Source organism: Vombatus ursinus, unplaced genomic scaffold, assembly GCF_900497805.2.
Source record: "Vombatus ursinus unplaced genomic scaffold, bare-nosed wombat genome assembly UNPS02010461.1, whole genome shotgun sequence".
Lineage (NCBI taxonomy): Eukaryota > Metazoa > Chordata > Mammalia > Diprotodontia > Vombatidae > Vombatus > Vombatus ursinus.
Genome location: NW_020950239.1, coordinates 4,279,937 through 4,293,028, shown reverse-complemented (window position 1 = coordinate 4,293,028; position 13,092 = coordinate 4,279,937). Strand labels below are relative to the sequence as shown.

General features: G+C 39.6%; 1 long non-coding RNA gene across 1 annotated transcript; it reads left to right on the top strand.

The window, feature by feature from the left end:
- The first annotated feature begins 367 nt into the window (after positions 1-367).
- On the top strand, positions 368-4,982 carry LOC114037553. The gene is made up of 4 exons (XR_003568462.1): positions 368-388; positions 477-497; positions 2,794-2,904; positions 4,900-4,982. It is a non-coding gene; the product is annotated as an uncharacterized LOC114037553 (long non-coding RNA).
- Positions 4,983-13,092: the final 8,110 nt, after the last annotated feature.

The window sequence follows — 13,092 nt, the reverse complement described above, 5'->3', positions numbered from 1 at the left end:
GTCTCTGCATTAGTATATTTTAATTTGTTGTTGGGTTTGTTTTGTTTTGTTTTTTTACTATCTGTATTGATCTCTGAAGAATCCAGAAAAATTCCTTGTGGCTATAGCCTCAGCTAAGTAACTCTTCATTTTGTACTCACAGCTTTTTCCTGCCCTTTAAGGGACAAGATCAACATTTCTCAAACATAAATGAAGATAATAAATGTTTGTCTAGGAATTTGGGCAAAATTCTATTCTTCCTTCAGTGAAAGAATAATTTATTCCATAACCCAGAGAGTTACCTCAATTAATTGCTTGGGTTTATTTGTTTCTTTGTTTCTTTTGATATGTCATATAACTGAGTCTATTGATGTTTTCTTTTCCAAAGGGAGCTGACCATTCTGGAGAGGTAAGACATTTTCCAAAAGAAAATGCAAAAAAAAAAAGTTAACATTCAGTAATATGCACCCTTTACAAATTGTTCTTTATTTTAACAGAGGCATCATCGTCATCATAAGGTAAAATTATATTTTATTGTGTTTGACATGTAATGTTAAATTTATAAATTTACAAATGTATTCCCTTATCTTTAATCTTGTCAACCTTCAGATATCTCACTGCTCATTTTTCCTGAGCTAATGATGATTGAAACAAAGCAGAAATAGATATTGGTTCCATTCATTTAAGTATCAGACTCCTAGGTGTTTACAAGTACTGAGCACACAATCTCCGTACACATATATCTTCCTCATTCATTGACTGGGATAGAATTGCTACATTACAATAATCATGTTAAATAAGGTAAAATTTTACTGCAAGAAATGATGTTCATATTCAGCCTCTTCTCTCTGCTTCCCTAAACTGGACATCACTTTGACAATGATTCTATAGGATTTCACTAACTCATTTAAAGCACAAGAGACATCAGAAGTGTTCTCTGGACATATGGATGTTTTAGGGTTCTCTGCTCATTTGTAGCATCTCAAGTGATTCACATTATATGCCCAGGGCTTTGCCAAAAAAAAAAGATATTGCAAAATATTCTTTGGCAAAAAGGAAGATATTGACAATTATTGGCTGAAATGACTCAATTTGGTTTGGTTTGGGTTTAGACACTGAGGAGTTGACCTATCTCCTCAAATTCCAACTATCTGGTCTAGTTACATCACTAGATTTACTACCTTCTGGCCCCCAAACAGATTTCTGGTCATATTTTTCTAGCTAAACAGAATTGTGCTTATTCGTGGGCTTGAGGGTGCCCATGTCATTAAGCAATGGTGGATTTTTTCCATATCTTCTATGAAACAGCTCAGTTCTCCCTTTCATTGACTCCTGGCTGTATTTGAGGAATTTGAGTTAAATGCATTTTCTCAAAGCTCTCATAGCTATTGGATTGCTACCTAATACTAGGGATAACTCACTGAAGCATGAACAGTTCTGTCCACAAAATAAGATGATTTTATACTGAAAACAACTGCTTTTATTTATTTATAATGTCATGTAGATGGGTTTCTCTGCCAATGTCCTTCAAACATGAGAATAAATTTCTTAGATGCTTTGCAACTGATTTTAAAGGAGAATTTCAGTTTATATTTCTCTGTCATCATTCCTTTCCAGTCATTCAGGGTAGAATCTGCTGCTTATTACCTCTGTAACACTGAACAGGTCTCTTCACTTTTCCTATTCTAAGTTTCAGTGATGATGGACCAGGTTTATAAAGTCCCATATCACTCAGTCTAGGAATCTCCTGCTATAAATTCATCTATAAACTTTGTTTCTACACTGTCCTTCAGAGACCACAATGTATCTTTCACTATATCTGAGATCTAGAAGTAAAAGGACCCTTGCAGGCCATCTCATCTAACCCCTTCATTTTACAACTGAGGATACTGAGGCCTATTGAGATTCAATGACTCACCCAAGTTTATACAGGCAGTGGGAATTAGAAGCAGGACCTTAAATTCTAGAGGTATTTAATTCTTTCCACTATGTCAGGTATAAGAACAGAGTAGTCAGCAGTTACAGAATAACTGTTGTCTTTTATTATCTTCTCCCTGTGGAATCAAGGAAAGTATATGGTTTTTTTTTCATCTTTCTCCCAGTGGAGTCAGGGTAAGTATATGGTTTGATTTTTTTTCATCTGTGAGAAAATATGGAGAAGAGAACAAAGTTATTTTTTTTATCAAGACTCATTATGAAAACGGTAACAATTATTTGGAAATGAGGCTCTTTTAGGTTAGGAAATGAATCATATTTGATAAACTGGTGAGTACTCTCAGTTTAGTTGGAGAGATTTCATGAAATTGTATTAATGAGTACAAACACATGCATGTCTCTGGTCTACTCTAGAGCTCAGGCTGATAGGATACAAGTGAGTCTGGTGATACAAATAACTCTTGTCATGGGTGAGCAGTTGTACTAATTCTATTAGATTGGTGTTATAGTTGTTGTTCAGTCATCTCAACTGTGCCCAACTCTTTATGACCTCATTTGGGGTTTTCTTGGCAACAGTACTGGAGTGGTTTGCCATTTCCTTCTCCAGCTCATTTTACAGATGAGTAAACTGAGGCAAACAAGGTGAAGTGACTTGCCCAGGGTCACACAGCTAATGTCTGCGGCCAGATTTGAACTCAGGAAAATGAGTCTTTCTAATTCTAAGCCCAGCACTTTATCTACTGAGCCACCTAACAATACCATCACATTTGTATATGCCTATTATTTCAATGTTATAATGGATACTGAGAATTTTACTATACTGTAAATGAACTGTAGTGCCCCAACCTTATGTCTGCTATTTTCTCATTTTTTTTAAAGCGCCATCGTAGAGGATTTATTTCAGAGCATGATTATCCTCAATAGTCTTCATATTATTGACATCCTCCAAATGCTCAAAATGCACCACATGGAGGATGTCAATAAACACAGGTAAAGATAAGATGTACTTACTGAAAGCATGGGGCATGGTGTGGGGGAAAGAATATTGGATTTTGTAGTTTAAACTCCTGGTTGAACTTCAGATGTGCCCCCTTAATAGCAGAATGATTTGGACCAGCCAGAATCTGAACGTCTTCTTTCTTGCAGAAGATTTTCTGAGTCCATTCTCCATTGAGTTACCAAAGGGATATTCCTTAAGCTCAGCTGTGACCATGTCGCTTGTTCAATCCTCTCCCCCATCCCAATAAATTCTAGTAGTTCCCTATCATGTCCATGAGCAAGTATAACATCTTCTATTTGGTTTTTAAAGCCCTTCAAAGTGAGCTCCTTCCTAACTTTCCAATTTTCTCATACTTTACTCCCCTCAACCTATGCTTTGATCCAGCCACACTGGCCTTCCTACTGTTTCTCAGCCACAGCATCATCTTTGCCCCTTTCTTTTATCTCTGACTCTTAGGATAGACTCAGGCACATAGCAAATGCTTAATAAATATTTGTTGACTTGACTCTCCTTTTGTCCCATGGGAGATTCAGAGATTGGATCCTGGCTAGAGCATGACTCACAGTAGGGCAGTCTACCATCTCCAGGATCCATTTACACACTGGCCTCATGTTTTTCAAAAAATCCAACTGAAGATGATTTGAAATTCTACAGGGAAAAAAGTGGTTCAATTTTTATTCATGAGAAAAGAGCAACATCTCAGCTTCTGGTGCTTAGGAACGAGAGACAGATCTAGCATGCAGCACTGTCCAATGTACCCTAATCTGAGATTCCATAAATAGTTGTTTTTTACTTGGCTCAGAGCCCATTCTGGTGGAGGGAGCTCTGGTGAGGAAGCCACCTGGTTCTAGCACAGCTCAGCTCATGCTGGGTCATGTGTTGATCAGTTTCCCCAACCACTTTTAGCAAAAGGAAACTGGAGGCACTTGGCCACTGAGAAACTCAGTCAGCTCCTGTCCAAGGAAAGGCCAGATGCCATGCATTGAGTGTTCACATCCCCAGCTGCAGCTTCCCAGTGCCTATAACAGGCTCAGTGAAGGGAGAATCCGACTTAACCTCAGGAGTACAAGGAAGAGCCACTTAGAGATGTCAGTTGCATTGGCACAGTAAGAAATTATTTCCTTCCTCTCAACAGGACCTTCTGTAATACCCTTTTACTTCTGTGGACCTATGAACTGATGTGGGCATTCCCCTCAAACATGCAGATTTCAGCCCATCTCTGTGCTCTTATTCTGTACAGTTCCTGACTGTGCCCTGCTACCTAGAATACATACCCAGCATTTTGGAGGATTTCCTTTAAGCCCTTTTTCATTTTCTGGGTACCAGTACAGCACCTTCTCTGCCCATTCTCATCACTCACCTTCACTACATGCCTGGACCACCTTGTTTTCTGACCATGGATGATGGCTGCCACAGGGCTCTCAAATTACCTGTGGGGAAACAGCAGGAAAACAGGAGAGTGAGAAAAGTGGATTGTGGGGGTGGGGAGGTGAGTTTGATTTGTGCATAAGTTGTCTTTACAAAATTGGCCAACATCAGCTCCCAAAGTCCACTGGGGAGCCCAAACTTTAATGGGACGGATGAGAAAATCATTAATAGAACAAGGATTATTCTAGTGCCCATCAACTTTACTAAGAATTAATACAGGAATATCTATTTATCAGATCTGGAGGAAATGGACAAAGCAAAATCAATCTTCTTAATATATGCTCAGCTACCATGCTGTGGACTTCTGGTAACTTTTCCTGGACTAGAGTCTGAGATCCTAATGACTTAAGGATGATTTGGGGACCAGGTAGAATAGATGTGTCTCTATCAAACATAATCTAAACTGACATAATCATTAGATGAGGATCTATTTCTGTAATACACAGAGATTTCTTCTGACTAGCTTGAACTACTAATAGCATCAGTGACAGGAACAGATTACTCCAAAAATAATTTGATGGAGTAAACCTAAAGCAATATTTTTTGTTTACTTCTAGGTTTGCCTGGAAGACTGACTCGATCTCCCTGTGTATTGAATCTACAAGTCTACAAATTCATCAATCTCTCCATTAGATGATAGCTCCAACTTTGTTAGATTAACATGAATCATTCCCCCAAAAGACTAATGCTGTCCTTTATACTCTCCTTAAAATAAATTCAGCTCACAGCATGTTGAATGTCTCTTGTCCTTATTTCTTTTTTTTGTTGTTGTTGCTAGGCAATGGGGTTAAGTGACTTGCCCAGGGTCACACAGCTACTAAGTGTTATGTGTCTGAGGCCAGATTCGAACTCAGGTCTTCCTGAATCCAGGGCCAGTGCTCTATCCACTGCACCACCTAGCTGCCCCTTCTTGTCCTTCATCCTTCAGTTCTGATTCATCAGATACATGAGAATAGAAGAAGATGTAAATAGGAGAAGATATGAAGCTTCTTGGTTTAAGAAGCAGAGACACCTTTTAGAACTGGGCTTTCAGGTGGAAAATGACATATCATACATAAGAATTTATATGTATTCAGACACACATTTGCAACATGGCACAGTGGGATAAAGTTGTCTTGAAGTTAGGGACACCCAGGTTCCAGTTCTAGCTTTGTGATCACATGCAAGACAGTTAACCTGTCAGTACTCCAAATAACTCTCCAGAATTTTAAGTAACAGAAAATGGCTATCTCCACAGTCAGACACAGAGATCAAATCACAAGTCTCAAAATAGAATATGTGTACATGTTGGTTCCACTGACAGAATGTAAGTTCTTTGAAGGCAGAGATTGTTTGGTTTTTCTTCACTTTTTTCCTCTGTCTTTATATCCCCAGAGATGAGCATAGTACCTGGCACATAGGAGGTGCCTAATAAATTCTAGCTCACTGGCCAACTCTATTCCCAGAGCCTAAAAGGTCTGGCCTGTTGTTGTTGCTTAATAAACGAAGACTGGTTGATTGAGTTGAAACTTTATTACACCGGGACCCTATGCATTCAAGATACTGTTTGAAAAAAAAAAAGAACGGATTCCATTTCTTGTGGATTGCCATTATAGCAAATCTGTCAATCATTTTTAAATGCTAATAGTTTTCATTGACAGTCTGTTCCTGGAATATTACCTAAATTGTAAATCTGAAGAATGTATAACTGGGCAGATTGGTCCGGTTTCAAGGAGCTGTGAGAAGCCAACAGCCCTCTCTTTCAAGTGGTTCCCCGGGCAGATGAACCATTGTGGCCAAGGAAAGAGTTGGCATTTCCACACAACATGGCATTTTACTGGAGAGCAAAAGGCCTCAATATCACCTTTGTACATAATGCCTTAAAATTGTTACATCTACCAGCTTCCTCAAATCAAATACTGATTACTCATATAGTGTAGGATTTGAGATAATAATAAGGTGATCAGAAGGAAGTGTTCTTAGGGCAATCTTTATAGTTCTTGGTTCTCACTGTCCCCAAATAACTCTACCATTGACCGTGTTCTTGCAGCAAGCTCAAGGAGTGACCAATAGTGAAGGAAGCAGACCATACATAGAGGCCTTGGCATTAACCTATGAATAGCATCTTCCTGACCTCAAATGGTCTTTCTATGTGTCAAATTCAATTTGCTTATCTGCATAAATTTCTCTTTTCTGCCACTTTATTTACCCCAGAAGTACTTGTATCTGTATCTCTGACCCCATTCTTCTGCCAAGCTCCTCATCTGTTTTCACTGCCTCTGGATTCTGGAACCAACATCCTTTCTCCACACATTACCCCACCACCACCACTGCCGCCACCACCACTGCGACCACCACCACCGATCAATTTCCAATATTTTTATCTGTCCTTTGTTATCTATGACTGTAGGAGATGGATGGTTAGACCTAGAGTCAGGAAAACCTGAGTTCAAATCCAGCCTCAGACTTTACTAGCTGTGTGACTCTCGGAAGTCACTTAATCTCTGTATGCTTCAATTTCTTCATCTATAAAATGAGAGTAATAATAGCAACTGTCTCCCAGGGTGGTTATGAAGATAAAATGAGATAGTGCTTGTGAAGCAATTTGTGAACCTTAAAGTACACTGCAAATGTTAGCTATCCTTACTATTGTTATTACCCTGATCTCTCCTGCTTCTCTTCACATATCATTGTTCCTTTTCAGTCCCCTTTGATGTTCTCCATCCATCATCTGGACCCTGAGCACAGTTTTTTCCCCCAAGTCTCTGTCCTGAACCCTCTTCTGTCTATGATTTTATACCTTGGTGATCTCATGAGCTCTCATGGGTTCAATTGTTTTCTCTCTGTGGAACACTCACAGGCCTATACTGCCAGCCCTCATGTCCCTCTGCCAATCTGGATCATGTCGGTATTCTTCCATCTCTACTTGCATGTCCCATTGTTCTATCATCTAGGTATGAAAAAGAGTTGATTCTTTTACCTTCAACTTGTTCTTTTGCACACCGCCTTGTTTCTCTTGAAGGCACTGCCATCCTCTTATTCACAAATGGAGAAATTGCTATTCCTAATGTTTTTCTAATGTTTTTCTCCTCTCTTCTGTAGCTAAACTTCTTGATATACTGTGTCTCTTCCTTCCCTCTCACTCTCTTCCCAAGTTCCTACAGTCTGACTTCTGCCTTTATTCAACTTAAACTGCTCTCTCCAAAGTTACCCATGACCTCCTAATTGCTAAATCTAATGACCATTTTCTCAATCCTCATATTACTTGACCTTTCTGAAACCTGTGACACTTTTGATCACCCCCTTTTCCTTGATACTCTCTTCTTTCTTCTTTTTTCTTACTTTTTTCTTACTTTCTCCTGGCTCTCCTCCTACATATCTGACCATTCCTTCTCAGTCTCCTTTCCTGAGTCTTTATCGAAGACATGCCTACTAACCGTGAGTGTTCCACAATACTTTTCTGGGCCCTCTTCTCTTCTCTCTCAATGAGTTAGTTATCTCATTAACTCCCAAAGATTCAATTATTATCTTTAATGCTGATGATCCTGAAATCTATTTATCCAGCCTTAGCTGCTCTTCTGACATCCAGTCTCCCATCTCCAACTACCTATTTGACATCTCAAGTTGGATGACCTAGAGACATCTTAAACTCAACATATCCAAAATTGAACTCCTTATCTTTCCACCAAAACCCTTCCCCTTTCAAACTTCCCCATTACAGTTGAGGGCACCCACATCTTCCCAGGTGCCTAGGCTTGAAATCTTAATATCATCCTTGCCTCTCATCCTCCACATCTGATATTTTGCCAAGACCTGCTGATTTTACCTGTGTAACACCACTCTTAATACACCCCTTCTTTTTCACTGACCCCACTACCAACCTGGTGCAGGCGCTTATCATCTCATACCTGGACTAATGCAGTAGCTGTTGGTTGATCTCTCTGCCTTAGGTCTCCCAACCCCTGTCCGTCCCCAAAGTGATCTTCCAAAAGCATCGGTCTGACCCTTTCTTAATAAACTCCACTGGTTCCCTATCACCTCTAGGATCAGATATAAAATCCTCCATTTGACTTTCAAAGCTCTTTGTAACCTGTACTCCCCCACCTTTCCAGTCTTCCTACAGCTTACACCACCCTCTCGACCCCTCACCACATACTCTGCAAACCAGTGGCACTAGCCTTCTTGCTCTTTCTCTCATAAGACACTCCATCTCCCAACTCTGCTTCTACAGATGAATTAAGGTACTTTGTGGGACAAAATTGTGGGGCTGAATGTTACTTAAGTGAGGAAAGGGTGAATGGCTGACAAAGTGAAATGGACAATGCATCTTTATCAAATTCATTGGTGAGCAGTGAAGGAATAGCTCAGACTTTCTCAGAAAGAAGGGTGGGGTGGGAGAGTGGGAAAGGTGACAGAAGTGAGGGATTAAAACTAGGATCATGAAAGAGGAATATCATTCTTTTCACCAGGTAGAGTGCTATGTTTCCCCTGCCATGTGACTGCTAGTGTCTCTAAGGACACAGCTTTGGTTTAACAAAACTGAGCATTAATTATTAATCAGATGACTGGACACTCACAGAAGGACCCATGGCATAAAATGTAGCTGGTAAAGAAAAAAATAGAAATAAAAGCAGACCTTGGTCCTGGGGGAGGAAGAAGCTACAGGTGAATTTCTCTATGAAGAATATAACAAAATGGCAAACCCAAAATGTGTATGATGGGTAGACTTATTGGAGACAATTACGAGATTCAAATGTATCTTTAGCTAAGGTCATTCTAAGGCATGTAGGCTATGATGGAGATAATCAGGAGCAACAAGCTATGGAATGAAGTTGGGATTTTGATTTGACAGAAGGCTGATTCACAAGGCACCGAACCAGCCTAGAGAGAAGCTGAGATATCTACTCCATGGGAGAAAAAAGACCAACAGGACAAGGGTCCCAGTGGTTGGAACTCTAAAACAAAAGTTTCTGTCTTCTTTCCCTTTTTATTATATCCATAGTCATTCTGTTATTCACTGAGGCTAACAAATAGCATTCTGTTCTTCACCAGGCATACGGCTTGTTGTTTCTGAAATATCACATGGCCAACATACTTCTAACTCTGGCATTGTTATTAATATACTCTCGGGTCTTCTTCAGTGATGAAGAACTTCCAAGTATTATCCTTGACCATGGCCAAAAATTCTATGGAGGAAGTCAGGAGGTATGGGAAATTCTTGAGAATGAAGTTTTGGAAACTCAAACCCAAACAAGTCTGGGGCAGCCAGGTGACACAGGGGATAGAACACTGGTGCTGGAGTCAGGAAGACCTGAGTTCAAATCTGCCCTCAAAAATTTGACATTTACTAGTTGTGTGATCCTGGGCAAGCCACTTAACCCCAATTGCCTTGCCAAAAAGAAAAATGGTGAAAAAGAGGGAAAGTTGTCTACAGAGACTAAGTTGGAAGTGCTAGGGTGTCATTAACAAATACAGGTAAAAGAGAAATGAATTAGAGTAGGGGAGAGATTATGAATAGGAAGGAATGACAGAATCATGTGACAGATTAAACTCAAGCTGATAAATTCTAGGGACAACAAGATCTGTTGGTGATAAGATGATCCAAAAAAAAAAGTATAGCCTCACTGCTCGGAGATCACTTTTATTTTGCTTTTGTTTTCTCAGTCAAGAAGGAAGACTTTTGTACTAGAAAGGATTCAACAAAAATGGTTAATAAGACATCAAAAGATGAAATAAGTGAGAGAGAAAGCAAGTGCCTGGTGAGTGCATTGAGTTCAAGTAACCAGGCTGGACAAACTATAACCCTTGGTATAAAATAACTGGTGGGTATTATTGCTGAGTCTCTCTCAAAGAAAGATCTGTGGAAGCTCATGGAGCACAGGAAAAGCATAATAGGATTGGAGGACAGATGGCCTGAATTTCCAAAAAATAGAAGAGGGTGAAGTCATTAAACTAAGTTTTGATTCCTGGCAAAGTTCCAGAAAATGTTAAAATAATGACTTATTGACATTTAGAAAGGAATTACTAAATCCTTCTGACTCCAAGCTCCAACCCAGCCTCTCCTTCATGTGAGGGACTGTCTGATGTTGGCAGCTACCAGGTTGGGCGCTGTGGCAAGGGTAGGGTAAGATCTGGGTATTTTGGAAGTCGAGGCAGGGGCTGTGGTAGGCAGAGTCGTGGTGAACTGGGATGGGCTGGGTACGGAGAAGCCCTGAGGCAGTGGGCAGTGCTATGTGAGATAAGCTGGGTACAAGGAAGTAGCCAGAGCTTGAGCTCCTGAGGCAAGGGGCAGTGCCACGTGGGAGTGGGACGGCAGAGGACTGAGTTCCCTTTGCTTAGTCCCCTCCCTATATGCAACGTCATCCCCAGACGCCTCTTGTGACCTTCCTGACTTCCTGGGTCCCTTTGTGCAGCACTGACCCAGACCCCTCCTCCCAGTGTCTGAGTCTGACTTCCTAGGTCACGTACTCTGTCTATGCGCTAATCCCAGATGCCTCCTCCCTGTATCCGGTCCTAGCCTCCTACGTCACTCCCTCCCCCTTGGTGTGCTAAACTCAGACAGCCCCTTCCGGTATCTGACCCTACAATCATTGGCTAGTAAGCGGGCTGGGGAGGAGGGGCTAGGTAGGTATTTAGGAACAAGCGTGGTCAGATCACGCGCTCTCTCTCCTGGCTCCTGTTCTGTTGCTCTGGTCTTGCTGCTTGGGCTTGCTATGATGGCTTGCTGTGATGGCCTCTGAATAAAGCTCTGGTGTTGGCGCCTCCCGATGGCTCGTCTCTGTGTGTTTATCCGGTTGAGGACCGAAGACTCGGAAGTGAGTATGACTCTGGTAGCGTGCTCCTTATAGGAGGAGAGGGTACCGGCGCGCGGCCGGCAGGAGGTCGGCGTGCGGCCAGTACACCTTCACACATGGCATGCTGTCATATTGATTGATTGAGGGTGACGTAATTCAAAAATATCCCAACAGTCTAGAAAATTGGGCTGAATTCAATTATGATGAGATTGAAAATAGATAAAATGTAATACAACACTTGATTTTTTTAAATTAACTTTACAAATATAAATTATGTGACTAGATAGAAGCTTGTTTTAAAAAAAAAAAAAGATAACATGGTGATTTTAATGGGCTACCAGCTTAAAATCAGTCAATGGTGTGATGTAGAAATAAAAGAATGAATGCATTAAGAGAATAGTTTCTGGACCATGGAAAGGACAGGTGTGTTATACTCTGCCATTTTCTGACTATCCAAAATGTTTTAAATCAGCACCTGGAATCACATGTTAGAAAGAGCAGTAGGAAACTAGAGTAATCAGAGGATGAAATTACTGACTGATGTTGAGATAGTTCTATTCACAGATTGCTCAAAGTAAGTGAGAAAGATTTAGTCTGGAGAAGACAATACTAAAGGGAAATATGATTGACTGTCTTTGAGGAAGTGAGGGACTTTTACATGGGAGACATCGTGGGATGATTGCTTTAGAACTGAAAGTGAATTTGGAGACCATATATTCCAAGCCCTTCATTTTACAGATCAGTAAACTGTGGCCCAAGTAGTGACATGCTCCTAACATATGCTTGGGCTACATCTCATAAAGTTTGATGAGTTGTCTCATTGTTGTCATTCTCTTTAATGAAATTATTGATTGTTTCAATGATTTGTTCTTTGGCCCATTCATTTTTTAGAATTACTTTCCAATTAATTTTATAGTAATATTTATTTATTGTTTCATTTTCTAAAACAGGTTATTTTCAGAAATGAACTATTTAGTACAAGAACAAATTAGAAGGAAAGGGGGTCAAGGAACCCTCTTTGGGTACATTTATACAATTATGTGAATAATTTTAAATGACAGTTGATATGTACTATTCCAGTAGGAATTTTCTCCTCCTTGCTGCAGAAGCAGCATTCAGTAGTTGAGACCGAAACACATTTCTTGTTTGAAATCAAATCCTATTTTTTGTTGACTATTACACATGCTGTCTGGGGACCTTCGACTGAGAGAGTAAAAGAGAACAGACAATGGCATTTAAAGCTTGAAGTAAGGAATCATGACCGTATTTTTTGTACCAATATTTAAAAAATTTGAATGTGCTCATCAACATATTCTGCTGTATGAGCTATATTCAGTTATCACTTCAAAGCACTTAGGGAAATTTTTAACATAAATCTTAGATCTTTTTTATTGCTGTGATTGTAATCTCTATTGAAATATTAACTGATTTTCATAATATACATATGTAAGGCAGCATGTCTTCAAGAGTTGTGTATTGAAATTGACTTTCAGAGGCTGAAATTTAACCCCTCTGTGATTTATTTTCCACTTCATTAGAGATGAATATTATATCTGCCTCTCTTAGGTATCTAATTAACTTTTAATCTATATTTTGATGGCCTTTTGTTGAATATAATTTTATTGCATTATGGTCTGAAAAGAATGCATTTAATTTTTCTGTATTTGGTGTGAGTTTTTATACCTAATACATGGTCAATTTTGTGAAGGTGCCGTGTACAGCTAAGAAAAAGGTATACTCCTTTCTATTCCCATTCAGTTTTCTCCAGAGGTCTATCATATCTAACTTATCTAAAATTTTATTTATCTCTTTAGCTTCTTTATTGTTTATTTTATGGTTAGATTTATCTAGTTCTAAAAGGGGAAATTTGAGATACCCTACTGTTATATTTTTACTATTTCCTCCTGTATACAACTCATTTAACTTTTCCTTTAAGAATTTGTATGTTGTGCCATTTGGTACATATATGTTTAGTAT